The following is a 26,494-nucleotide window of genomic DNA, read 5'->3' as shown; positions in this document are numbered from 1 at the left end:
TGAGGTCTTCTGTGATGTGGACCCCCAGGAATTTGGTGGTGCTGACCACCTCCACAGCTGAGCTGTTGATGATCAGTGGAGCGTGGTGAGGCTGTTTTTTCCTGAAGTCGACGATGATCTCCTTCATCTTCTCCTCATTCAGGATCAGGCTGTTTTCTCTGCACCAGCCCACCAGCTGCTCCACCTCCTCTCTGTAGTCCAGGTCGTTGTTGTCTCTGATGAGCCCCACCACCGTTGTGTCGTCTGCTGACTTCACGATGTGATTGGTGGTGAACCTGAGGACGCAGTCGTGTGTCATCAGGGTGCACAGCAGGGGGCTCAGGACGCAGCCCTGAAGGGAGCCTGTGCTGAGGGTGATGACATCAGAGGTGTTCTGTCCGACCCGGACTGACTGAGGTCTGTTGGTGAGGAAGTCTAGCAGCCAGTTGCGAAGGGGGGTGTTGAAGCCCAGGTGTTCCAATTTTCCTACCAGATGCTGTGGGATGATGGTGTTAAACGCTGAGCTGAAGTCCAGGAACAGCCTCCGCACATGGGTGTTCTTCTCCTCCAGGTGAGCCAGGCTCAGGTGAAGAACGGAGGAGATGGCGTCCTGAGTGGAGCGGTTTTGCCGGTCGGCAAACTGGAACGGGTCAAATAATAGGGGGAGTCTGGAAACGATGTGACCTTTAAGCAGCCTTTCGAAGCACTTCATCATAACCGGAGTCAGTGCAACAAGCCGGTAATCATTAAATGAGGTGATTTGAGGTTTCTTCGGCACCGGAATGATGGAGGCAGTCTTAAAGCACGCCGGCACTGTGGCTTGGCCCAGCGAGGTGTTAAAAATGTCTGTGATGACCCCAGCCAGATGACTTGCACATTCCCTGAACACACGCCCAGGAATGTTGTCGGGGCCAGGGGCCTTACAGGGGTTGACTCTCCTCAGGGTCTTCAACACATCGGCGGAGTCAAGGCAGAGTACCTCCTCTTCCTGATGGGGGACAGTTTTAACTGCTGGAGTGCCGTTTAGTGCCTCGAACCTCCCAAAGAAGTTATTTAGACCATTTAGAAAGTCAGCATCAACTACACCCACCGGGGGGGGGGAGGGTGAGTTGTAGTCTGTAATCGCCCGTATGCCTTGCCACATACTCCTGATGTTTTTGACGTCGTGGAAACGATCCTGAAATTTTCGACTGCGGTCTCGCTTCGCTATCCTGATGGCACGGTTCAAGTTGGCTCTCGCTGTCCTCAGTGTCTCCTTGTCGCCAGACTTGAAGGCAGAGTTCCGCGCTCGTAGCGTTTGACGTACCTCCTCAGTCATCCAGGGTCGTTGGTTGCCCCGGGTGATGATATTCTTAGTGGTGCTGACGTCCTCGGTGCATTTGTTGATGTAGGCTGACACAGTCATGGCACACGCATGTCTAATCTACATCGGGAAAACTGGGAGGGAGGGAGGCAGGCAGGGAGGCAGGCAGGGAGGCAGGCAGGGAGGCAGGCAGTGTCTGTCTGTTGAGGTTTTCACCTTGTTCTTCTCCTGCTGAAGTTCTAACTGGACGTCCATCAGTTTGGTTCTCAGCTCGTCATTGGCGGCCTGAAGGGCGTCCGTTCGCTCCGCCTTGGCCCGCCCTGCCGGAGCTCGTTTGGACATCTCTTACTCGAGTCTCGCCCGGTCGTCAGTCAGAGATCACAACATTTGTACCTGGAGAGCACAAACGCAGCGCTGTTTTCCACTGGCTTCGAACTCAACTTCAATCGGTACCGTAACTTACAACATCATAAACATAGAACTAGCTTGACTTATTCATTGAATAAATGCATTTGGTTCTTCAAAACTGCATCACGCAACATAGCGTGACCGAGACGGCCGTTATCCACCTGCGTGAAGTTATTTGGTGAAATGAATGAGATGTTTAAGACACCATCGTTCTGTCTCTATGTAGATGAAGGTAAATAATCGATTGCTGAAGGTCCAAAGGTGTTGTGATAAACAAATAAACATATTAGTGATTAGTGACATATTTGTGATAAACATATTAGGCAGGATAATCACATATGTTAACGTGACTGCCCACACTGTATTTATTTATGGTTATTTGTTAAATCGAGTACTGTTAGACATGAAATAGGAAGTGTTTAACATAAATGGAAGACGAAAGGGGTACTCACCATTGTAGCTCCTGCTGGTCAATGATACGAGCCTCTTCTTGCAGTGGAAAACATACAGCCAACAAACACCGTGGAACCTAAAGGAATGAAATTAAACATTAACATTTAGCCTCAACCAACATTCACAGATACAACGCAACGCAAACTACACAAACGTAAATCTTTTTAAACACAATGAGTTGTACTTACCGTGTACGCTCTAGACGGTCCACTTGCAAGCGGAAAATAAAGATATTTCTGTTGATAATCGTCGTGTTTGTATCCGGTGTCTCGCTCAAGGCCATTGCGCCCACAGATTTGAATTTTGGCGAGAGTTCAGCCTATTGACGTCATTTCCGCGGTGTAATACCCGCATATCTGAAACGGCAAAGTTAAGAGTAGAGTTAAATAAAGTTTTTAGTCAACGCAATAATTTACAACCGTTGACCAGTCGAAATAATCGTCGAAATTTGGCGTCTGTGGCTGGAAGCAGACGCCGAGTTCGACATTCCTCCCAAACGCCACACTCCCTTGCTTTTCAGGGCTAAAAAAAAACAGTTGTAATTACCTTGTACGCTCTAGACGGTCAAGTTGCAAGCTGAAAACAAAAATATTTGCCTTGTTAGTCATCGTGTTACTAACAGCTGTGTCTTGTTTGCCAGAACTGCCGCTTTCCTACTTCCTGTTGCAAGCCACGCCCACGGATTATAATTTTGCCGTGAGTTCCGCCTATTGACGTCATGTCCGCGTCACATGACTGCGACGTAATATTATCTAAAACTGTTTGTGCGGTATTGTGTTGTTCTGTGCGGTATTGTGTTATTCTGTGCGGCGTCGTGTTGTTCTGTGCGGCGTCGTGTTGTTCAGTGCGACGTCGTGTTGTTCAGTGCGGCATGGTGTTGTTCAGTGCGGCATGGTGTTGTTCAGTGCGGCATGGTGTTGTTCAGTGCGGCATAATGTTGTTCAGTGCGGCATAATGTTGTTCAGTGCGGCATGGTGTTGTTCAGTGCGGCATGGTGTTGTTCAGTGCGGCATGGTGTTGTTCAGTGCGGCATAATGTTGTTCAGTGCGCCATAATGTTGTTCAGTGCGGCATGGTGTTGTTCAGTGCGGGATGGTGTTGTTCAGTGCAGGATGGTGTTGTTCAGTGCGGCATGGTGTTGTTCAATGCGGCATGGTGTTGTTCAGTGCGGGATGGTGTTGTTCAGTGCGGCATGGTGTTGTTCAGTGCGGCATAATGTTGTTCAGTGCGGCATGGTGTTGTTCAGTGCGGCATGGTGTTGTTCAGTGCGGCATGGTGTTGTTCAGTGCGGAATGGTGTTGTTCAGTGCGGCATGGTGTTGTTCAGTCCGGGATGGTGTTGTTCAATGCGGGATCGTGTTGTTCAGTGCGGGGTGGTGTTGTTCAGTGCGGGATGGTGTTGTTCAGTGCGGCATGGTGTTGTTCAATGCGGCATGGTGTTGTTCAGTGCGGGATGGTGTTGTTCATTGCGGCATGGTGTTGTTCAGTGCGGCATGGTGTTGTTCAGTGCGGCATGGTGTTGTTCAGTGCGGCATGGTGTTGTTCAGTGCGGCATAATGTTGTTCAGTGCGGCATGGTGTTGTTCAGTGTGGAAAGGTGTTGTTCAGTGCAGGATGGTGTTGTTCAGTGCGGCATGGTGTTGTTCAATGCAGGATCGTGTTGTTCAGTGCAGCATAATGTTGTTCAGTGCAGCATGGTGTTGTTCAGTGCGGCATGGTGTTGTTCAATGCGGCATGGTGTTGTTCACTGCGGGATGGTGTTGTTCAATGCGGGATCGTGTTGTTCAGTGCGGCATAATGTTGTTCAGTGCAGCATGGTGTTGTTCAGTGCGGCATGGTGTTGTTCAGTGCGACATAATGTTGTTTAGTGCGGCATAATGTTGTTCAGTGCGGCATAATGTTGTTCAGTGCGGCATGGTGTTGTTCAGTGCGGCATGGTGTTGTTCAGTGCGGCATGGTGTTGTTCAGTGCAGGATGGTGTTGTTCAGTGCGGCATGGTGTTGTTCAATGCGGCATGGTGTTGTTCAGTGCGGGATGGTGTTGTTCAGTGCAGGATGGTGTTGTTCAGTGCGGCATGGTGTTGTTCAGTGCGGAATGGTGTTGTTCAGTGCGGCATGGTGTTGTTCAGTGCGGCATGGTGTTGTTCAGTGCAGGATGGTGTTGTTCAATGCGGGATCGTGTTGTTCAGTGCGGCATGGTGTTGTTCAGTGCGGCATGGTGTTGTTCAGTGCGGCATAATGTTGTTCAGTGCGGCATGGTGTTGTTCAGTGCGGCATGGTGTTGTTCAGTGCGGCATGGTGTTGTTCAGTGCGGCATGGTGTTGTTCAGTGCGGCATAATGTTGTCCAGTGCGCCATAATGTTGTTCAGTGCGGCATGGTGTTGTTTAGTGCGGGATGGTGTTGTTCAGTGCAGGATGGTGTTGTTCAGTGCGGCATGGTGTTGTTCAATGCGGCATGGTGTTGTTCAGTGCGGGATGGTGTTGTTCAGTGCGGCATGGTGTTGTTCAGTGCGGCATAATGTTGTTCAGTGCGGCATGGTGTTGTTCAGTGCAGCATGGTGTTGTTCAGTGCGGCATGGTGTTGTTCAGTGCGGCATGGTGTTGTTCAGTGCGGAATGGTGTTGTTCAGTGCGGCATGGTGTTGTTCAGTGCGGGATGGTGTTGTTCAATGCGGGATCGTGTTGTTCAGTGCGGGGTGGTGTTGTTCAGTGCAGGATGGTGTTGTTCAGTGCAGGATGGTGTTGTTCAGTGCGGCATGGTGTTGTTCAATGCAGGATCGTGTTGTTCAGTGCAGCATAATGTTGTTCAGTGCAGCATGGTGTTGTTCAGTGCGGCATGGTGTTGTTAAATGCGGCATGGTGTTGTTCAGTGTGGGATGGTGTTGTTCAGTGCGGCATGGTGTTTTTCAGTGTGGCATAATGTTGTTCAGTGCGGCATGGTGTTGTTCAGTGCGGCATGGTGTTGTTCAGTGCAGGATGGTGTTGTTCAGTGCGGCATGGTGTTGTTCAATGCAGGATCGTGTTGTTCAGTGCAGCATAATGTTGTTCAGTGCAGCATGGTGTTGTTCAGTGCGGCATGGTGTTGTTCAATGCGGCATGGTGTTGTTCACTGCGGGATGGTGTTGTTCAATGCGGGATCGTGTTGTTCAGTGCGGCATAATGTTGTTCAGTGCAGCATGGTGTTGTTCAGTGCGGCATGGTGTTGTTCAGTGCGACATAATGTTTAGTGCGGCATAATGTTGTTCAGTGCGGCATGGTGTTGTTCAGTGCGGCATGGTGTTGTTCAGTGCGGCATGGTGTTGTTCAGTGCGGCATGGTGTTGTTCAGTGCAGGATGGTGTTGTTCAGTGCGGCATGGTGTTGTTTAATGCGGCATGGTGTTGTTCAGTGCGGGATGGTGTCGTTCAGTGCAGGATGGTGTCGTTCAGTGCGGCATGGTGTTGTTCAGTGCGGAATGGTGTTGTTCAGTGCGGCATGGTGTTGTTCAGTGCGGCATGGTGTTGTTCAGTGCAGGATGGTGTTGTTCAATGCGGGATCGTGTTGTTCAGTGCGGCATGGTGTTGTTCAGTGCGGCATGGTGTTGTTCAGTGCGGCATAATGTTGTTCAGTGCGGCATGGTGTTGTTCAGTGCGGCATGGTGTTGTTCAGTGCGGCATGGTGTTGTTCAGTGCGGCATGGTGTTGTTCAGTGCGGCATAATGTTGTCCAGTGCGCCATAATGTTGTTCAGTGCGGCATGGTGTTGTTTAGTGCGGGATGGTGTTGTTCAGTGCAGGATGGTGTTGTTCAGTGCGGCATGGTGTTGTTCAATGCGGCATGGTGTTGTTCAGTGCGGGATGGTGTTGTTCAGTGCGGCATGGTGTTGTTCAGTGCGGCATAATGTTGTTCAGTGCGGCATGGTGTTGTTCAGTGCGGCATGGTGTTGTTCATTGCGGCATGGTGTTGTTCAGTGCGGCATGGTGTTGTTCAGTGCGGAATGGTGTTGTTCAGTGCGGCATGGTGTTGTTCAGTGCGGGATGGTGTTCAATGCGGGATCGTGTTGTTCAGTGCGGGGTGGTGTTGTTCAGTGCAGGATGGTGTTGTTCAGTGCAGGATGGTGTTGTTCAGTGGGGCATGGTGTTGTTCAATGCAGGATCGTGTTGTTCAGTGCAGCATAATGTTGTTCAGTGCAGCATGGTGTTGTTCAGTGCGGCATGGTGTTGTTCAATGCGGCATGGTGTTGTTCAGTGCGGGATGGTGTTGTTCAGTGCGGCATGGTGTTTTTCAGTGCGGCATAATGTTGTTCAGTGCGGCATGGTGTTGTTCAGTGCGGCATGGTGTTGTTCAGTGCGACATAATGTTGTTCAGTGCGGCATAATGTTGTTCAGTGCGGCATGGTGTTGTTCAGTGCGGCATGGTGTTGTTCAGTGCGGCATGGTGTTGTTCAGTGCGGCATGGTGTTGTTCAGTGCAGGATGGTGTTGTTCAGTGCAGGATGGTGTTGTTCAATGCGGCATGGTGTTGTTCAGTGCGGGATGGTGTTGTTCAGTGCAGGATGGTGTTGTTCAGTGCGGCATGGTGTTGTTCAGTGCGGAATGGTGTTGTTCAGTGCGGCATGGTGTTGTTCAGTGCGGCATGGTGTTGTTCAGTGCAGGATGGTGTTGTTCAATGCGGGATGGTGTTGTTCAGTGCGGGATGGTGTTGTTCAGTGCAGGATGGTGTTGTTCAGTGCGGCATGGTGTTGTTCAATGCGGCATGGTGTTGTTCAGTGCAGGATGGTGTTGTTCAGTGCGGCATGGTGTTGTTCAATGCGGCATGGTGTTGTTCAATGCGGCATGGTGTTGTTCAGTGCGGCATGGTGTTGTTCAGTGCGGCATGGTGTTGTTCAGTGCAGCGTAATGTTGTTCAGTGCGGCATGGTGTTGTTCAGTGCGGAATGGTGTTGTTCAGTGCGGCATGGTGTTGTTCAGTGCAGGATGGTGTTGTTCAGTGCGGCATGGTGTTGCTCAGTGCGGCATGGTGTTGTTCAGTGCGGGATGGTGTTGTTCATTGCGGCATGGTGTTGTTCAGTGCGGCATGGTGTTGTTCAGTGCGGCATGGTGTTGTTCAGTGCGGCATAATGTTGTTCAGTGCGCCATAATGTTGTTCAGTGCGGCATGGTGTTGTTCAGTGCGGGATGGTGTTGTTCAGTGCAGGATGGCGTTGTTCAGTGCGGCATGGTGTTGTTCAGTGCGGCATGGTGTTGTTCAGTGCGGCATAATGTTGTTCAGTGCGGCATAATGTTGTTCAGTGCGGGATGGTGTTGTTCATTGCGGCATGGTGTTGTTCAGTGCGGCATGGTGTTGTTCAGTGCGGGATGGTGTTGTTCAGTGCAGGATGGTGTTGTTCAGTGCGGCATGGTGTTGTTCAGTGCGGCATGGTGTTGTTCATTTCGGCATAATGTTGTTCAGTGCGGCATAATGTTGTTCAGTGCGGCATAATGTTGTTCAGTGCGGCATAATGTTGTTCAGTGCGGGATGGTGTTGTTCATTGCGGCATGGTGTTGTTCAGTGCGGCATGGTGTTGTTCAGTGCGGCATGGTGTTGTTCAGTGCGGCATAATGTTGTTCAGTGCGGCATAATGTTGTTCAGTGCGGCATGGTGTTGTTCAGTGCGGGATGGTGTTGTTCAGTGCGGGATGGTGTTGTTCAGTGCGGCATGGTGTTCAATGCGGAATGGTGTTGTTCAGTGCAGGATGGTGTTGTTCAGTGCGGCATGGTGTTGTTCAGTGCGGCATAATGTTGTTCAGTGCGGCATGGTGTTGTTCAGTGCGGCATGGTGTTGTTCAGTGCGGCATGGTGTTGTTCAGTGCGGCATAATGTTGTTCAGTGCGGCATGGTGTTGTTCAGTGCGGCATGGTGTTGTTCAGTGCGGCATGGTGTTGTTCAGTGCGGCATGGTGTTGTTCAGTGCGGGATGGTGTTGTTCAGTGCAGGATGGTGTTGTTCAGTGCGGCATGGTGTTGTTCAGTGCGGCATGGTGTTGTTCATTTCGGCATAATGTTGTTCAGTGCGGCATAATGTTGTTTAGTGCGGCATGGTGATGTTCAGTGCGGGATGGTGTTGTTCAGTGCGTTATAATGTTGTTCAGTGCGGCATGGTGTTGTTCAGTGCGGCATGGTGTTGTTCAGTGCGGCATGGTGTTGTTCAGTGCGGCATAATGTTGTTCAGTGCGGCATAATGTTGTTCAGTGCGGCATGGTGTTGTTCAGTGCGGGATGGTGTTGTTCAGTGCGGGATGGTGTTGTTCAGTGCGGCATGGTGTTCAATGCGGAATGGTGTTGTTCAGTGCAGGATGGTGTTGTTCAGTGCGGCATGGTGTTGTTCAGTGCGGCATAATGTTGTTCAGTGCGGCATGGTGTTGTTCAGTGCGGCATGGTGTTGTTCAGTGCGGCATGGTGTTGTTCAGTGCGGCATAATGTTGTTCAGTGCGGCATGGTGTTGTTCAGTGCGGCATGGTGTTGTTCAGTGCGGCATAATGTTCAGTGCGGCATAATGTTGTTCAGTGCGGCATAATGTTGTTCAGTGCGGCATGGTGTTGTTCAGTGCGGGATGGTGTTGTTCAGTGCAGGATGGTGTTGTTCAGTGCGGCATGGTGTCTTTCAGTGCGGCATGGTGTCGTTCAGTGCGGCATGGTGTCTTTCAGTGCGGCATGGTGTCGTTCAGTGAGGCATGGTGTTGTTCAGTGCGGCATGGTGTTGTTTAGTGCGGCATGGTGTTGTTCAGTGCGGGATGGTGTTGTTCAGTGTGGCATGGTGTTCAGTGCGGCATGGTGTTGTTCAGTGCGGTATCGTGTTGTTCAGTGCGGTATCGTGTTTCTCAGTGCGGTATCGTGTTGTTCAGTGCAGTATCGTTGTGTTGTTCGTATTGTGTTTAACACTTAGCCTCTAACACTTAGCCTCTAACACTTAGCCTCTAGCATCTAGAAGGTAAATAAATAGGAAGGAAGGACTCACCGGTGACGTCTTCGCCCACGTCCAAGCGTTGTACTTTGTATTTTCATCCTTCTGACAGTGGAAAACATAGCCAACAAACACCGTGGTACCTAAACGAATGAAAGAAAACTATCATTTGGCCACAACCAACATTCACAGATACAACACAATGTGACGTGCGGGGTTGAGGTTAAAGGTTGAGTGAAGGGCCCTCGTTTTAAACTACTTTTTTGAAAAGGATTGGGAACAAGTAAGACGTATTTAATTTATTTAATGGGAAGTAGTAAGAGCTATTGAATTTAATCTATGTATTATATTCTATTGTATTGTATTCTGTTGTATTCTTTTGGATTGTATTCACACTAACCCCACTAAAACTTCAGCCCACAAAAACTCGCCTCTGGCGCCTAGCCTCTGGCACTTAGCCTCTAACACTTAGCCTTTAACACTTAGCCTTTAACACTTAGCCTTTAACACTTAGCCTAGAAGGTGAATAAATAGGGTTAAAGGTTGAGTGAAGGGACCTCGTTTTAAACTACTTTTTTGTAAAGGAGTGGGAACAAGTAAGACGTATTTAATTTATTTAATGGGAAGTAGTAAGACTTATTAAATTTATTTAATATACTTTTCTTCCCAGGCAAAATTTGATGTGCTGCAATTCCAAATTTCCAAAGTGAATGAAGGAATGAAGTCCTTTAAATTATGATTTTGTATAAATACTAGGCATTAACACAAAATCGACGGCACAAAATGGGCAGACTTTACTTGTTTGAAAAGGACTGGTTACAAGACAGACTTTTTTAATTTATTTAATGGGAAGAAGACTTATTTAGTTTAATTGATCTATTTTTGTTCCCTGGCAAAATTCGATTTGCTGCAATTCCAAATTTCCAAAGTGAATGAAGGAAAGAAGTCGTTTAAATTATGATTTTGTTTAAATACTAGGCATAGACACAAAATCTACGGCACAAAATGGGCAGACTTTACTTGTTTGAAGAGGACTGGTTACAAGACAGACTTTTCTGATTTATTTAATGGGAAGAAGACTTATTTAGTTTATTTAATCTATTTTTGTTCCCTGGCAAAATTGGATTTGCTGAAATTGTATTTTGCCAAATCTTGCCTTGAGACCTGATAGGAAGTATTAAACGCTTAGTTAAATCAATACAAGTTGGTAATAAGAGCGAGTAATGTTGGTTGAACCGATGAATGAAGGTTGAAAGCAATTTAAATTATGACTTTGTATAAATACTAGATATTAACAGAACATCTACTGCGCGAAATGGGCAGAGTTTACTTGTTTGAGAAGGAGTGGCTTATTCAAAACTAAGATTTATTTAATCTGTTTGTTCCCAGGCAAAATTGGATGTGATGCAATTCCAAATTTCACCACATGATGGTGCCCAATTTTGACTTCATAGGACATATTAAACACTTAGCTTGTTATTATGTTCAAGGTAATCAGATTTGTTTATTATTCTAATGGCCTCTTCAAAACTATTCTGGATTACTACTTTGGATCTATTCTACATTACTTGGCAACAACATACTCTGTAACAGATTAGGCAGTATAATCATATCTGTTAACTTGAGAGTGCCCACACTCAATCTACTTATCGTGATGTGTTAAATCAATTACTGTTAGACATTATTTGTCTGATAATCTACCAAATCTTTGAATTGAAGAATTTGTGATTTAATTAATAGCTTGTTGTTATGTTAAGGGTAATCAGACTTGTATATAATTCTAATGGCCTTCTTTTGAAAACTATTCTGAATTACAACTTTGGATCTTATATTACTTTGCAACAATCTACTCCGTGACAGATTAGGCAGTATAATCACATATGTTAACTTCAGTGCCCACACTGTATTTATTTATGGTTATTTGTTAAATCAAGTACTGTTAGACATGAAATAGGAAGTGTTTAACATAAATGTTATGGCTACTCACCATTGTAGCTCGCTCCTGGTCAATGATACGAGCCTCTTCTTGCAGTGGAAAACTTGCAGCCAACAAACACCGTGGAACCTAAAGGAATGAAATTAAACAGTAACATTTCGCCTCGACCAATTTTCACACGTACAACGCAACGCGGCTACACTTCTGCTATTACAAACGTAAATCTCCTTAAACACAATGAGTGTTACTTACCGTGTACGCTCTAGACGGTCCAGTTGCAAGCAGAAAATAAAGATATTTCTGTTGATAATCGTCGCTGCTCAGTGGCTCACGGCCATCGCGCCAACAGATTTGAATTTTGGCGGAGGTTCGGGCAATTACGTCATATCCACGGCACATGACTGCGACGTAATACCCGCTTATCTGAAACGGCAGTTAAAAGTAGAGTTACATCAAGTTTTCTTGGAACCTAAACGAATGAAAGAAAACTATCATTTGGCCACAACCAACATTCACAGATACAACACAACGTGCGGGGTTGGGGTTAAAGATTGAGTGAAGGGCCCTCGTTTTAAACTACTGTTTTGAAAAGGAGTGGGAACAAGTAAGACGTATTTAATTTATTTAATGGGAAGTAGTAAGACTTATTAAATTTATTTAATCTACTTTTCTTCCCAGGCAAAATTTGATGTGCTGCAATTCCAAATTTCCAAAGTGAATGAAGGAATGAAGTCCTTTAAATTATGATTTTGTATAAATACTAGGCATTAACACAAAATCGACGGCACAAAATGGGCAGACTTTACTTGTTTGAAAAGGACTGGTTACAAGACAGACTTTTTTAATTTATTTAATGGGAAGAAGACTTATTTAGTTTAATTGATCTATTTTTGTTCCCTGCCAAAATTCGATTTGCTGCAATTCCAAATTTCCAAAGTGAATGAAGGAAAGAAGTCGTTTAAATTATGATTTTGTTTAAATACTAGGCATAGACACAAAATCTACGGCACAAAATGGGCAGACTTTACTTGTTTGAAGAGGACTGGTTACAAGACAGACTTTTCTGATTTATTTAATGGGAAGAGGACTTATTTAGTTTATTTAATCTATTTTTGTTCCCTGGCAAAATTGGATTTGCTGAAATTGTATTTTGCCAAATCTCGATTTGAGACCTGATAGGAAGTATTAAACGCTTAGTTAAATCAATACAAGTTGGTAATAAGAGCGAGTAATGTTGGTTGAACCGATGAATGAAGGTTGAAAGCAATTTAAATTATGACTTTGTATAAATACTAGATATTAACAGAACATCTACTGCGCAAAATGGGCAGAGTTTACTTGTTTGAGAAGGAGTGGCTTATTCAAAACTAAGATTTATGTAATCTGTTTGTTCCCAGGCAAAATTGGATGTGATGCAATTCCAAATTTCACCACATGATGGTGCCCAATTTTGACTTCATAGGACATATTAAACACTTAGCTTGTTATTATGTTCAAGGTAATCAGATTTGTTTATCATTCTAATGGCCTCTTCAAAACTATTCTGGATTACTACTTTGGATCTATTCTACATTACTTGGCAACAACATACTCTGTAACAGATTAGGCAGTATAATCACATATGTTAACTTGAGAGTGCCCACACTCAATCTACTTATCGTGATGTGTTAAATCAATTACTGTTAGACATTATTTGTCTGATAATCTACCAAATCTTTGAATTGAAGAATTTGTGATTTAATTAATAGCTTGTTCAGGGTAATCAGACTTGTATATAATTCTAATGGCCTTCTTTTGAAAACTATTCTGAATTACAACTTTGGATCTTATATTACTTTGCAACAATCTACTCCGTGACAGATTAGGCAGTATAATCACATATGTTAACTTCAGTGCCCACACTGTATTTATTTATGGTTATTTGTTAAATCAAGTACTGTTAGACATGAAATAGGAAGTGTTTAACATAAATGTTATGGCTACTCACCATTGTAGCTCGCTCCTGGTCAATGATACGAGCCTCTTCTTGCAGTGGAAAACTTGCAGCCAACAAACACCGTGGAACCTAAAGGAATGAAATTAAACATTAACATTTCGCCTCGACCAATTTTCACACGTACAACGCAACGCGGCTACACTTCTGCTATTACAAACGTAAATCTCCTTAAACACAATGAGTGTTACTTACCGTGTACGCTCTAGACGGTCCAGTTGCAAGCAGAAAATAAAGATATTTCTGTTGATAATCGTCGCTGCTCAGTGGCTCACGGCCATCGCGCCAACAGATTTGAATTTTGGCGGAGGTTCGGGCAATTACGTCATATCCGCGGCATTTGACTGCGACGTAATACCCGCTTATCTGAAACGGCAGTTAAAAGTAGAGTTACATCAAGTTTTCTTGGAACCTAAACGAATGAAAGAAAACTATCATTTGGCCACAACCAACATTCACAGATACAACACAACGTGCGGGGTTGAGGTTAAAGATTGAGTGAAGGGCCCTCGTTTTAAACTACTGTTTTGAAAAGGAGTGGGAACAAGTAAGACGTATTTAATTTATTTAATGGGAAGTAGTAAGACTTATTAAATTTATTTAATCTACTTTTCTTCCCAGGCAAAATTTGATGTGCTGCAATTCCAAATTTCCAAAGTGAATGAAGGAATGAAGTCCTTTAAATTATGATTTTGTATAAATACTAGGCATTAACACAAAATCGACGGCACAAAATGGGCAGACTTTACTTGTTTGAAAAGGACTGGTTACAAGACAGACTTTTTTAATTTATTTAATGGGAAGAAGACTTATTTAGTTTAATTGATCTATTTTTGTTCCCTGCCAAAATTCGATTTGCTGCAATTCCAAATTTCCAAAGTGAATGAAGGAAAGAAGTCGTTTAAATTATGATTTTGTTTAAATACTAGGCATAGACACAAAATCTACGGCACAAAATGGGCAGACTTTACTTGTTTGAAGAGGACTGGTTACAAGACAGACTTTTCTGATTTATTTAATGGGAAGAGGACTTATTTAGTTTATTTAATCTATTTTTGTTCCCTGGCAAAATTGGATTTGCTGAAATTGTATTTTGCCAAATCTCGATTTGAGACCTGATAGGAAGTATTAAACGCTTAGTTAAATCAATACAAGTTGGTAATAAGAGCGAGTAATGTTGGTTGAACCGATGAATGAAGGTTGAAAGCAATTTAAATTATGACTTTGTATAAATACTAGATATTAACAGAACATCTACTGCGCAAAATGGGCAGAGTTTACTTGTTTGAGAAGGAGTGGCTTATTCAAAACTAAGATTTATGTAATCTGTTTGTTCCCAGGCAAAATTGGATGTGATGCAATTCCAAATTTCACCACATGATGGTGCCCAATTTTGACTTCATAGGACATATTAAACACTTAGCTTGTTATTATGTTCAAGGTAATCAGATTTGTTTATCATTCTAATGGCCTCTTCAAAACTATTCTGGATTACTACTTTGGATCTATTCTACATTACTTGGCAACAACATACTCTGTAACAGATTAGGCAGTATAATCACTTATGTTAACTTGAGAGTGCCCACACTCAATCTACTTATCGTGATGTGTTAAATCAATTACTGTTAGACATTATTTGTCTGATAATCTACCAAATCTTTGAATTGAAGAATTTGTGATTTAATTAATAGCTTGTTCAGGGTAATCAGACTTGTATATAATTCTAATGGCCTTCTTTTGAAAACTATTCTGAATTACAACTTTGGATCTTATATTACTTTGCAACAATCTACTCCGTGACAGATTAGGCAGTATAATCACATATGTTAACTTCAGTGCCCACACTGTATTTATTTATGGTTATTTGTTAAATCAAGTACTGTTAGACATGAAATAGGAAGTGTTTAACATAAATGTTATGGCTACTCACCATTGTAGCTCGCTCCTGGTCAATGATACGAGCCTCTTCTTGCAGTGGAAAACTTGCAGCCAACAAACACCGTGGAACCTAAAGGAATGAAATTAAACATTAACATTTCGCCCGGACCAACATTCACACGTACAACGCAACGCGGCTACACTTCTGCTATTACAAACGTAAATCTCCTTAAACACAACGAGTGTTACTTACCGTGTACGCTCTAGGCAAAATTGGATGTGATGCAATTCCAAATCTATCTGAAACGGCAGTTAAAAGTAGAGTTACATCAAGTTTTCTTTTTTAATCAACACAATCATTTACAACCGTTGACCAGAAAGAATCGTCGAAATTCGACGTCCCCCACAAACGCCACGCTCACTCGCTTTTCAGGGCAACAAAAGTACTTCTTTTTAAAAACGATGAGTTGTACTTACCGTGTACGCTCTGGACGGTCCAGTTGCAAGCAGAAAATAAAAATATTTCTCTTGTTAGTCGTATGTTACCATCCGCTGTGTCTTTGTCAACATCGCCGCCATTTTCCTACTTCCTGCTGCGAGCCACGCCCACGGATTTAAATTTGGGCGGAAGCTCTTTCCATTGGCGTCGTTTTCGCGTATAGCAAATCCGATTGGTTGGGAAGGGGGCACGGTTATGCAGCCGAGGAGTCCTGTGATCGGTGGGATGTAAAGTAGGCGTCGACGTCACGTCCGCGTCACGTGACCACGACGTGGCAGACGTCAAATAGCAACCGCTGTTTTGTTTAGTAGACTTACAGTTGTTATGCATTGACATAATGGCGCACACACCAAATAGATTTAAATAAATTAAATAATTCTTCTGCCCACTCTCTTTTAAACAAGTTAACTCTCCCCGCGGATTTGAATTCCGGCGAAAGTTACGCCCATCGACGTCACGTATGTCACGTGACCACGACGTGGCAGATGTCATATAGCAACCGCTGTTTTGTTTAGTAGATTTACAGTTGTTATGCATTGGCATAATGGTGTGCACTCAAAATAGATTTAAATAAATTAAATATTTCTTCTGCCTACTCCCTTTTAAACAAGTTAACTCTGCCCACGTCCATTGACGTCTTGTCTGCGTCACGTGACCACGACGTAGCGACGTCATATAGTAACCGCTGTTTTGACCAGTAGACTTAGTTATTATGCGTTGACATAATGGCGCACTGGTTAGCATGGCCACCTCTTAAGCATGATGATGCGGGTTCGACGCCTGATCAATGTTAGCATGGAGTGAGCTGAAGTGCATGGCGCTGAAGATTTGAATCTTTGAAATGCGCTGAGGTCTGACATATCAGGCAGAATGGTTTGCCATCACGTTCAACAAAAAATAGAAACTTTCCCACTCTGATTAAAACGTCCTGTGTTCATCTACGTATTTTCGTTTTGCTGTGCATCTTTTCCCTGCCATTTCGAGAGCCCAATTGACACTCATAGTTTAAAGAAATGTGTTTGCCCATCCTACTTTGTGGAATTTCACCACATGCGCTTTTGACCAAAATACCAAATTGAACTCAAGTGAAGCCAACACGCACAACCCCCCCCCCCCCCCCCCCCACACACACACACACACAAATGTTGATATGAACATAAAAGAGCCGCATGCGGTTCGGGAGTTGCGGCTTGGCCAAACCTGTACTATACAACTTTATTTGTATAAAATTTTCACAACAGCTGTCACACAAACAAAGCGGGAAAAACCGAAGACGTGCGTGTTCCGCCCACGCTGGATTTATTTGCACCTTTGAAAAGACACCGTATTGCCGCAGATGTGGCAAAGAGTACTTTTGGGCATCTGAGACGGAAGGATGTCCAAAGCATCACGTCACCTGCTCTGGTAGGCATGGTGGTGGGACGTTGAGGTCAACCGCTTTGGGGTTGGCTGACTCTTTGATCGCAGGATGCCACACACTTGAAGACAGAAGCAGAAAAGCAGAGCTAAATGCAAAATGTACTCACCGGTGACTCCAATTTTTTTCCCCCCTGAAGAAACAGCTGGACGGGTGGCCCCGGCTGGCCAGTGGGACTCTTGTTATTCTGACCCTTTTTAGTGCGCGTTTGGGGCAACAACCGTTTTTTGTGGCGCTCTCTTCTGGTTCAAAAGTGCCCTGCATGTGAATTTGCTTTTCCTGCCTTCTGATTGGATGAGCGCCGGTGTGACGCGGTGCCTCTGTCACCGTGGCGGGGGGTATACGTTGGCATCGGAGCGTCTGCCAACGTCTGAGACCGGCTGGCAGTGTATCGGAGGTGTCGAGTGCGGTGCCGCTGGAGCTCACTCACCAGCTGGTGTTAGGGCCACAGAATGAAGGCCAAGGAGAAGAATAGAAAGAGAAACAGAAACTTCTCCTCCAATTGTTTGATTTGTCTCTTCTGAGCTTCGATGAATTCTTTCAGCTCTTTGTTCCTCTAGGACGGACAAATGGAAAGTGGCATTCAAAAGCCAGTAAGCGTGCAAGTAAGTGCCGGGCTGGCTTTGGGCCCTTACCTGTTGTGCGCTGTGCAGCAGATCCATTCTCTCTTGGAGGATGCAAGCGTCGCGCTCCCTCAACTCGCACATCAGGGCTCGCTTCCATTGGTCCACGGCGCTCCTAAGCTCTTCTCTCTGATCCGCCGTCAGCACGTCATTCACGCCAGCGTGGCTGGCTTTTTCGCCGTCCGTGGCGGGGCAGTCCCGCTGCGGTAGCGCCTCGTACAACATGGCCTCCAGCTCCAGGATCCTCTGGGCCGCAATCCTCGTCCATCAGTGGTCCGGCGGGAGATTTGAGGGCGGCTTACCTTATGAGCCTGGTCCATGGAACACTTCCTGAAGTCCAACTCTTCATCCAGGTAGCCCTTCTGCTTGCAGAACATATCCTAGCACAGCTCAAGGTCAGAATTGTTGGGGCACATTGCCGGAGTTCCCCTTGGCTGATGTCGCGTGTCTGTCTACCTTCTCACTTTCAATGTCCAACATCTTCTGTTGAAGTGCTGACTTGGTCACTTTGATGTATTCTAACCACTGAGGAAAGGCTGCTGTCACATAAGCAGAATGCGAGAGCGTGCGTGGACGTGCGCGTTACCTTCTCGGCTAGGGTGAGAAGGGTCCTGGCGTGAATCACGACCACCTGCTCCTCGTTGGTGAGATTCTGCAAGAGCCCAAAGGCACAGCGTCAACAAGCTTCTTTCAGCGCAAAGCCTTCCAAAAGTCACATTTGAGCCGCCGAGTCTCGTGGAGTGCGAACATAAGGAGTTCGACATACACTTACGGCGTTATAGCCCAGGATGTCCAGCTTCTTCATCAGATCACTGATGACGATGTCCGGGGGAAAGGCGCAAGGAGCAATGTAAGGTGTTCTGGGACCTCGGGTTAAGGTTAGGGTTGCGAGGGACGCCTTACGTACGCTCACGCCCTCGGCCTCGCAGTAAATCTGCAAAGGGCTGAGGCCGTCTGGGAAACGGACTTGCAGAAACTTCAAGACGGGGGAGCGCCACTCCCTCTCCTGAAAGGCAGAGGCATGCATCCGTCCGTCCGTCCGTCCGTCCGTCCGTCACATCTCTGGCCTCAACACGCTTGTGCGAGTCTTCCCACCTCCAGCTCCAGGATGCGGAACTCAAGCAGTTCGTTTTGGTCTCGGATATCCTGGATGTGCTCTTTCAGACGCGCTTCTTCCGCCTCCATCCGCCTGACCTGAAAAGACAGTCAGACCTCATCTGCGGGGCTTCCCGACAGGTGTGACGCCAAGCGACTCCGCCCAGCGCCTTTCTTTCCGTCACCTTTTCGGCCAACTGCTGATTGCTCTGACGCAGCAGCTGCTTCTCCTCCACCCACTTGACATTCTAGAAGAGACAAACGCGTGGACAGCTTTGGAATGTTGTGTCATTTTCATCCACAAATTCTTTGGTTGACTGGAAAATGACATTTGCTTTTCTCCGCATTTTCCCAGCCACGTTCGGGGGGGGGGGGGGGGGGGGGTTGGTCCAGTAATGCCAGACGGATGAGTGACTGAAGAATGTAGCTATTTTGTCTGAGAAAAAGGTGTGCTCATTGATGAGCTTACCTGTCCTTGTTGCTTCAGCGCTGACTCCAGATCTGCTACTCTGCTTTGATAGTGACCCATTTCTACCATCAGCTTTTCTCTGGTCTGAAAGGAGGAGGAGGGAGGCTCCTCCTCCTCCTTTCAGACCAGAGAACACCCGAGGCTGGGTGAGAACGGGGAGGCTGCGACCCGGCCGGGGGTTGCGGGAAGGGGCGCCACCTTGATCTCCTTCTCGGCGTCGTAGTCCCCTTTCGCTGGTCTGGGCTAGCAGAGCGTAGGCTCGTTGCAGCGCTTGATATTCTTGCGTCAGCTGGCGGTAGCGAAGCTCCGCCTCTTCATGCACACACCAATGCAACACAGCACTAGTACCAGAATCAGTCAGACCGGCGACAAAGCACCCGCGACGCAAAGACGAGTCCGATTCCAGGCTGAAGAGGAATGTTTGGTGCCAATACGCTGGCAGAAATGGCGGGCTACCTCTTCGGGTTCCGTGTCGGGGGTTCTGTCGGTGTGAAAAGACAAGGACGATCCGTACGAGTCCACCAACACGTCTTCGTCGTAGCCGTAAAATGTTTCGATGACCTGCGGGCGCGGAAGCAAACATCTCTCTGAACAAACTGAAGCGACACCTCACGATGAATCGACGAGAGGAACGATAGCGAGAAAAAGGCCATTTCATCTTGCGCAACACCAAGCAGCCGCAAACAAACAGACTCACCTTGCAGGACCTCACGCTTTGTTCCTCCTCAGAGATTCTCGACGTCGGTATCGTAGCAGCAAATCTCTCTCCTGTCGACACAAATAATCCGCCTTTGAGATTCTTTGGATGCAAAGGGAACGAACGGCTCCGGCGCAGAAACAAACGCGACTCACAATGACATTTCTGACATGAGCTCCTGTCTCCAGAGCCTGAAAAACACGTCACCGGCGATGATTGGAGGGACGCTCGTCTTTTCCAAAAGTGACAACTACAGGGTGTGTCAGGGTTTTCCAGATTATCTTTATCGTATCATTGTGTTGCTTTGACTTTGACTGCGACCTGTAATAAATAATATTATTTATCCCTTATTTATCCCTATCGCTTATCCCTTCCTACACAAAGTCGTAAAACACCCCTTGCTATGTTTTGACTAGAGGTCAAGGGCTTCCTCTATTCAATCCACTCTTACACCCACCCTGTTTCTCTTAATTAAAATGCTCGTGCAGGAGCCGAGAGTCAGACTTCATTCGTACAACGGATGGACTCTCCACCTGCAGGTGTCCAAAAGAACTTACTTGTCTCCCGTGTGGTTCTTGCAAAATAAGTTGGAGCGAGCGCAACTCTAACAGGGTGCATTTTGCCACTAGCTGCCTACGGACAATGACGTCGCGCTCGCGGCTCATGGTTGACGGGCTGAGCAGCCGGGCAAGTCCGTCGTTTTCAGCGCACAGCGAGTGGCAAAGGCGCTGACAAAACGGGAGCTTTGAGCTGCTGAAAACGGCAAAACAAGTCTAAAGCGTGTTCAAACGCGTGCGCACAATGCTCCTGCTTGAAAGGTCGGAATTTAAGGGGCCAATTTTTTGGATGGCGGCCGCCGGCCAAGCTTTGGACGGAAAAGGTTTCCTGGCGACAGCGAGCGAGCGCGGCGCTGCCGTACGTGCACCGAGTCGCCTGCCTGAAGACCTTGGACAAGTCGTCGATGATGTGCCGCTGCTCCACAACTTGAAGGAACTCCATTTCACCGTCCTGCTGGCCGCAACCGCGGTCCAGGTCATTGAGCGAACTAGGCCTTCTCTGTGGAACACAAATGCAGTGGACTCTGTTGGCACGCCGCCGTTGTCCGCGTCGACTTACCAAGCTTGCCATCTCCTCGTTCTCCTGGGTGACAAAGCGCACTTTGTTTTCAAGGCGACACAGCACCAGCGAGAGTTCTTCATTCTTCCTGCTCAGGCGTTTGTTTTTGTACAGGAGTGGCAGAAACTGGCTTTCTGTTTCTCTCAGTCGCTTTAGCTGCAAGCATGAAGTGCGGGATGTGAAAGACGCACAACACGCGGGCCAGAACGTATCCATTCCTTTTGCATCGGTTTGAACGGAATCGTGGCTTTGGCTCCCAATAAAAGACATCTACCAGGCAACCGACTCGCCGCGCCGCTCAACTAATAAGCAAGCGCAATGGGTGCCTCGCTGGATGGCGCGCATCAAACGTAGCGCAAACCTTCAAGCGTGCCGTCAATAAATTACCAGTTCATTGCGCTCTTCAGAAAGCAGGGCGTTTCGATCCTCCAGTTTCCTGATGACTGCGCTGAGCTCAGCGATTTTCAGATGAAACCGTCGCGTGTCCCGATCCTCCTGAGACTGAAAACGCCCCGCAACACACACACACAAGCACTCGTTCAAAGTTCAAAACTGTTTTTGTGCTACCTTCCTCCAGCAACGAACTAAGTCATGCGTACTGCAAGTGTGTGATGAGGTGGCTTACGCAATGAAGAGGATTGCTAGTAGCGGCGTTGACCCCACTTCCAGGGTAGTTTAGGCCCGCCCTTTGGGAATCCCTCAGGGCAGCGATCTGCTGCTCGGCAGCCTGAGTCTGCAGCTGAAGGCGGTGGACGTGGCCGGCCCCAGGGCTTCATCCAAAACACTAACCGCTCTGTCTTTCAGCTTGATCTCATCCGTCTGGATGTACAAACGGGGAGCGCTCAGGCAGGCGGGCAAACTCATTTGCCAGAATTGTGACAAAAACAAAGAGAGCAACCGGCCAATTTTTTTCTGGAATCGACTAGAACACCTTTGCTGTGACAAAAGCGAAGCGAGCAACCGGACATTTTCTTCTTGTGAAATAGAATAGAATAGAATGCCTTAGGTGTCATTGCACTGCAGGTATACAACGAAATTGGGAACATAGCCACGCACCGCGCATCTGATCAGTCCTACCAGTCGGCGGATCTCCCTCTCGCAGTCTCTCTTGGTTCGGCTCAGCTCCTCCCGATGCTGGTGATGAGCCGATCGGAGCTCGGCCGCTCGGGACTGCCAGGCCTGCTGGGCCGCTGCCAGGGCTTCTTCCGCGCTCCTGGTGGAGGCGACACCGCTCGGTCTCCCGACACCGCCGCGTCTCCTCCACCTCCGCCAGCAAAGCGCCCCCCCTCCTCACCTGAGCAGACATTGCGCCACACCGGGCCGTTGAGACCGCAACGGAGCGCCGCGACGCTTACTGGGGACAAGCTACACAATACGGTAGCGGCCGCATCGAAGCCCGACGTGGCGTGCGGATAGTCAGACACGGATAGAGCGGATCACCTTGTCCATGGAGCCGTCCCTCAGGCTGAGGACCAAGGCATTCAGTCGCTGGATCTCTCCATCTTTGATTTTGATCACTCTCATCAGCTCCATTTCATGCTGCCGCAGTAATGTCTCCCTGGTAATGGCTAACTCTTTCTGCTTCTCCTCATGGAGTTTGCTTTTGAGTTCCGTCATGGCGGCGGTGGCACGGTGGTGCTCCGCCCGCAGGTCCTGACTTCTCTCTCTCTCCAGACAGCTGACCTGACATGACTTAGACTTAGACAAACTTTATTGTCATCTTGTCTGCACATGGTGCATACAAAACGAAATTCCGTTGCATACGTCTTACAACAAAGTAGTGATATTGCAGTTGAATAGAAGTAACATATCCTATGAAAATATATATATATACATATATACTATATATATATATATATATATATATTAGAAATAAGTATAAAGTGCAGCAGTGATAATTATGCAATAGTGCAAGTAGGCAAAACAGTATTCAAGAGTGTGCAGAGGAATGCTAAACCATGTATTAAACTTCTATTTAAAGGGTTTATACAAGTTCAGTAAAGTTGGTAGTGCGAGATAGTGCAAGATAGAGGTCCGTAGTGTCATAAAGTACAGTTCTGTGAATGTGTGATGCAGAGTTCAGTTTAGAGCTCAACAGTTCTAGTGTTCAACAGTCTGATGACAGCAGGGAAAAAGCTGTTGCAGAACCTGGTGGACCTGCAGCGGATGCTGCAAACCTCTTCCCAGAGGGCAGCAGGGAGAACAGTCCATGGTGGGGGTGTGATGGGTCATTGATGATGTTACGGGCACGGGACATGCAGCGCTGAGATGAAATGTCCTGAATGGAGGGAAGAGGAGCCCCTATGATCCTCTCTGCTGTCCTCACCACTCTCCTCACGTTCTTCCAATCGGAGGCGGTGCAGCCTCCACACCACACAGAGAGACAGCTTGTCAGAATGCTCTCTATGGTGCTCCTGTAGAACGTCCTCATGATGGGTGGGGGCAGGTGGGCTCTCCTCATCCTCCGCAGGAAGTACAAGCGCTTCTGTGCCCTCTTGACCAGTGCCGTAGTGTTCATAGTCCAGGTGAGGTCTTCTGTGATGTGGACCCCCAGGAATTTGGTGGTGCTGACCACCTCCACAGCTGAGCTGTTGATGATCAGTGGAGCGTGGTGAGGCTGTTTTTTCCTGAAGTCGACGATGATCTCCTTCATCTTCTCCTCATTCAGGATCAGGCTGTTTTCTCTGCACCAGCCCACCAGCTGCTCCACCTCCTCTCTGTAGTCCAGGTCGTTGTTGTCTCTGATGAGCCCCACCACCGTTGTGTCGTCTGCTGACTTCACGATGTGATTGGTGGTGAACCTGAGGACGCAGTCGTGTGTCATCAGGGTGCACAGCAGGGGGCTCAGGACGCAGCCCTGAAGGGAGCCTGTGCTGAGGGTGATGACATCAGAGGTGTTCTGTCCGACCCGGACTGACTGAGGTCTGTTGGTGAGGAAGTCTAGCAGCCAGTTGCGAAGGGGGGTGTTGAAGCCCAGGTGTTCCAATTTTCCTACCAGATGCTGTGGGATGATGGTGTTAAACGCTGAGCTGAAGTCCAGGAACAGCCTCCGCACATGGGTGTTCTTCTCCTCCAGGTGAGCCAGGCTCAGGTGAAGAACGGAGGAGATGGCGTCCTGAGTGGAGCGGTTTTGCCGGTCGGCAAACTGGAACGGGTCAAATAATAGGGGGAGTCTGGAAACGATGTGACCTTTAAGCAGCCTTTCGAAGCACTTCATCATAACCGGAGTCAGTGCAACAGGCCGGTAATCATTAAATGAGGTGATTTGAGGTTTCTTCGGCACCGGAATGATGGAGGCAGTCTTAAAGCACGCCGGCACTGTGGCTTGGCCCAGCGAGGTGTTAAAAATGTCTGTGATGACCCCAGCCAGATGACTTGCACATTCCCTGAACACACGCCCAGGAATGTTGTCGGGGCCAGGGGCCTTACAGGGGTTGACTCTCCTCAGGGTCTTCAACACATCGGCGGAGTCAAGGCAGAGTACCTCCTCTTCCTGATGGGGGACAGTTTTAACTGCTGGAGTGCCGTTTAGTGCCTCGAACCTCCCAAAGAAGTTATTTAGACCATTTAGAAAGTCAGCATCAACTACACCCACCGGGGGGGGGGAGGGTGAGTTGTAGTCTGTAATCGCCCGTATGCCTTGCCACATACTCCTGATGTTTTTGACGTCGTGGAAACGATCCTGAAATTTTCGACTGCGGTCTCGCTTCGCTATCCTGATGGCACGGTTCAAGTTGGCTCTCGCTGTCCTCAGTGTCTCCTTGTCGCCAGACTTGAAGGCAGAGTTCCGCGCTCGTAGCGTTTGACGTACCTCCTCAGTCATCCAGGGTCGTTGGTTGCCCCGGGTGATGATATTCTTAGTGGTGCTGACGTCCTCGGTGCATTTGTTGATGTAGGCTGACACAGTCATGGCACACGCATGTCTAATCTACATCGGGAAAACTGGGAGGGAGGGAGGCAGGCAGGGAGGCAGGCAGGGAGGCAGGCAGGGAGGCAGGCAGTGTCTGTCTGTTGAGGTTTTCACCTTGTTCTTCTCCTGCTGAAGTTCTAACTGGACGTCCATCAGTTTGGTTCTCAGCTCGTCATTGGCGGCCTGAAGGGCGTCCGTTCGCTCCGCCTTGGCCCGCCCTGCCGGAGCTCGTTTGGACATCTCTTACTCGAGTCTCGCCCGGTCGTCAGTCAGAGATCACAACATTTGTACCTGGAGAGCACAAACGCAGCGCTGTTTTCCACTGGCTTCGAACTCAACTTCAATCGGTACCGTAACTTACAACATCATAAACATAGAACTAGCTTGACTTATTCATTGAATAAATGCATTTGGTTCTTCAAAACTGCATCACGCAACATAGCGTGACCGAGACGGCCGTTATCCACCTGCGTGAAGTTATTTGGTGAAATGAATGAGATGTTTAAGACACCATCGTTCTGTCTCTATGTAGATGAAGGTAAATAATCGATTGCTGAAGGTCCAAAGGTGTTGTGATAAACAAATAAACATATTAGTGATTAGTGACATATTTGTGATAAACATATTAGGCAGGATAATCACATATGTTAACGTGACTGCCCACACTGTATTTATTTATGGTTATTTGTTAAATCGAGTACTGTTAGACATGAAATAGGAAGTGTTTAACATAAATGGAAGACGAAAGGGGTACTCACCATTGTAGCTCCTGCTGGTCAATGATACGAGCCTCTTCTTGCAGTGGAAAACATACAGCCAACAAACACCGTGGAACCTAAAGGAATGAAATTAAACATTAACATTTAGCCTCAACCAACATTCACAGATACAACGCAACGCAAACTACACAAACGTAAATCTTTTTAAACACAATGAGTTGTACTTACCGTGTACGCTCTAGACGGTCCACTTGCAAGCGGAAAATAAAGATATTTCTGTTGATAATCGTCGTGTTTGTATCCGGTGTCTCGCTCAAGGCCATTGCGCCCACAGATTTGAATTTTGGCGAGAGTTCAGCCTATTGACGTCATTTCCGCGGTGTAATACCCGCATATCTGAAACGGCAAAGTTAAGAGTAGAGTTAAATAAAGTTTTTAGTCAACGCAATAATTTACAACCGTTGACCAGTCGAAATAATCGTCGAAATTTGGCGTCTGTGGCTGGAAGCAGACGCCGAGTTCGACATTCCTCCCAAACGCCACACTCCCTTGCTTTTCAGGGCTAAAAAAAAACAGTTGTAATTACCTTGTACGCTCTAGACGGTCAAGTTGCAAGCTGAAAACAAAAATATTTGCCTTGTTAGTCATCGTGTTACTAACAGCTGTGTCTTGTTTGCCAGAACTGCCGCTTTCCTACTTCCTGTTGCAAGCCACGCCCACGGATTATAATTTTGCCGTGAGTTCCGCCTATTGACGTCATGTCCGCGTCACATGACTGCGACGTAATATTATCTAAAACTGTTTGTGCGGTATTGTGTTGTTCTGTGCGGTATTGTGTTATTCTGTGCGGCGTCGTGTTGTTCTGTGCGGCGTCGTGTTGTTCAGTGCGACGTCGTGTTGTTCAGTGCGGCATGGTGTTGTTCAGTGCGGCATGGTGTTGTTCAGTGCGGCATGGTGTTGTTCAGTGCGGCATAATGTTGTTCAGTGCGGCATAATGTTGTTCAGTGCGGCATGGTGTTGTTCAGTGCGGCATGGTGTTGTTCAGTGCGGCATGGTGTTGTTCAGTGCGGCATAATGTTGTTCAGTGCGCCAT

At 47.1% G+C, this 26,494-nt stretch overlaps 1 long non-coding RNA gene across 1 annotated transcript; it reads right to left on the bottom strand.

Moving 5' to 3' along the window:
- Positions 1–19,147: 19,147 nt before the first annotated feature.
- On the bottom strand, positions 19,148–20,101 carry LOC148378589 (uncharacterized). The gene is made up of 3 exons (XR_015855772.1): positions 19,657–20,101; positions 19,416–19,520; positions 19,148–19,271 (listed from the first exon to the last, which is right to left on the bottom strand). It is a non-coding gene; the product is annotated as an uncharacterized LOC148378589 (long non-coding RNA).
- Positions 20,102–26,494: the final 6,393 nt, after the last annotated feature.

This window comes from Syngnathus floridae, unplaced genomic scaffold, assembly GCF_059516105.1.
Source record: "Syngnathus floridae isolate MCC-2025c unplaced genomic scaffold, RoL_Sflo_1.0 HiC_scaffold_34, whole genome shotgun sequence".
Classification (NCBI taxonomy): Eukaryota; Metazoa; Chordata; class Actinopteri; order Syngnathiformes; family Syngnathidae; genus Syngnathus; species Syngnathus floridae.
The sequence above is the reverse complement of the archived record's forward strand: the minus strand, read 5'-3'. Positions and strand labels throughout refer to the sequence as shown.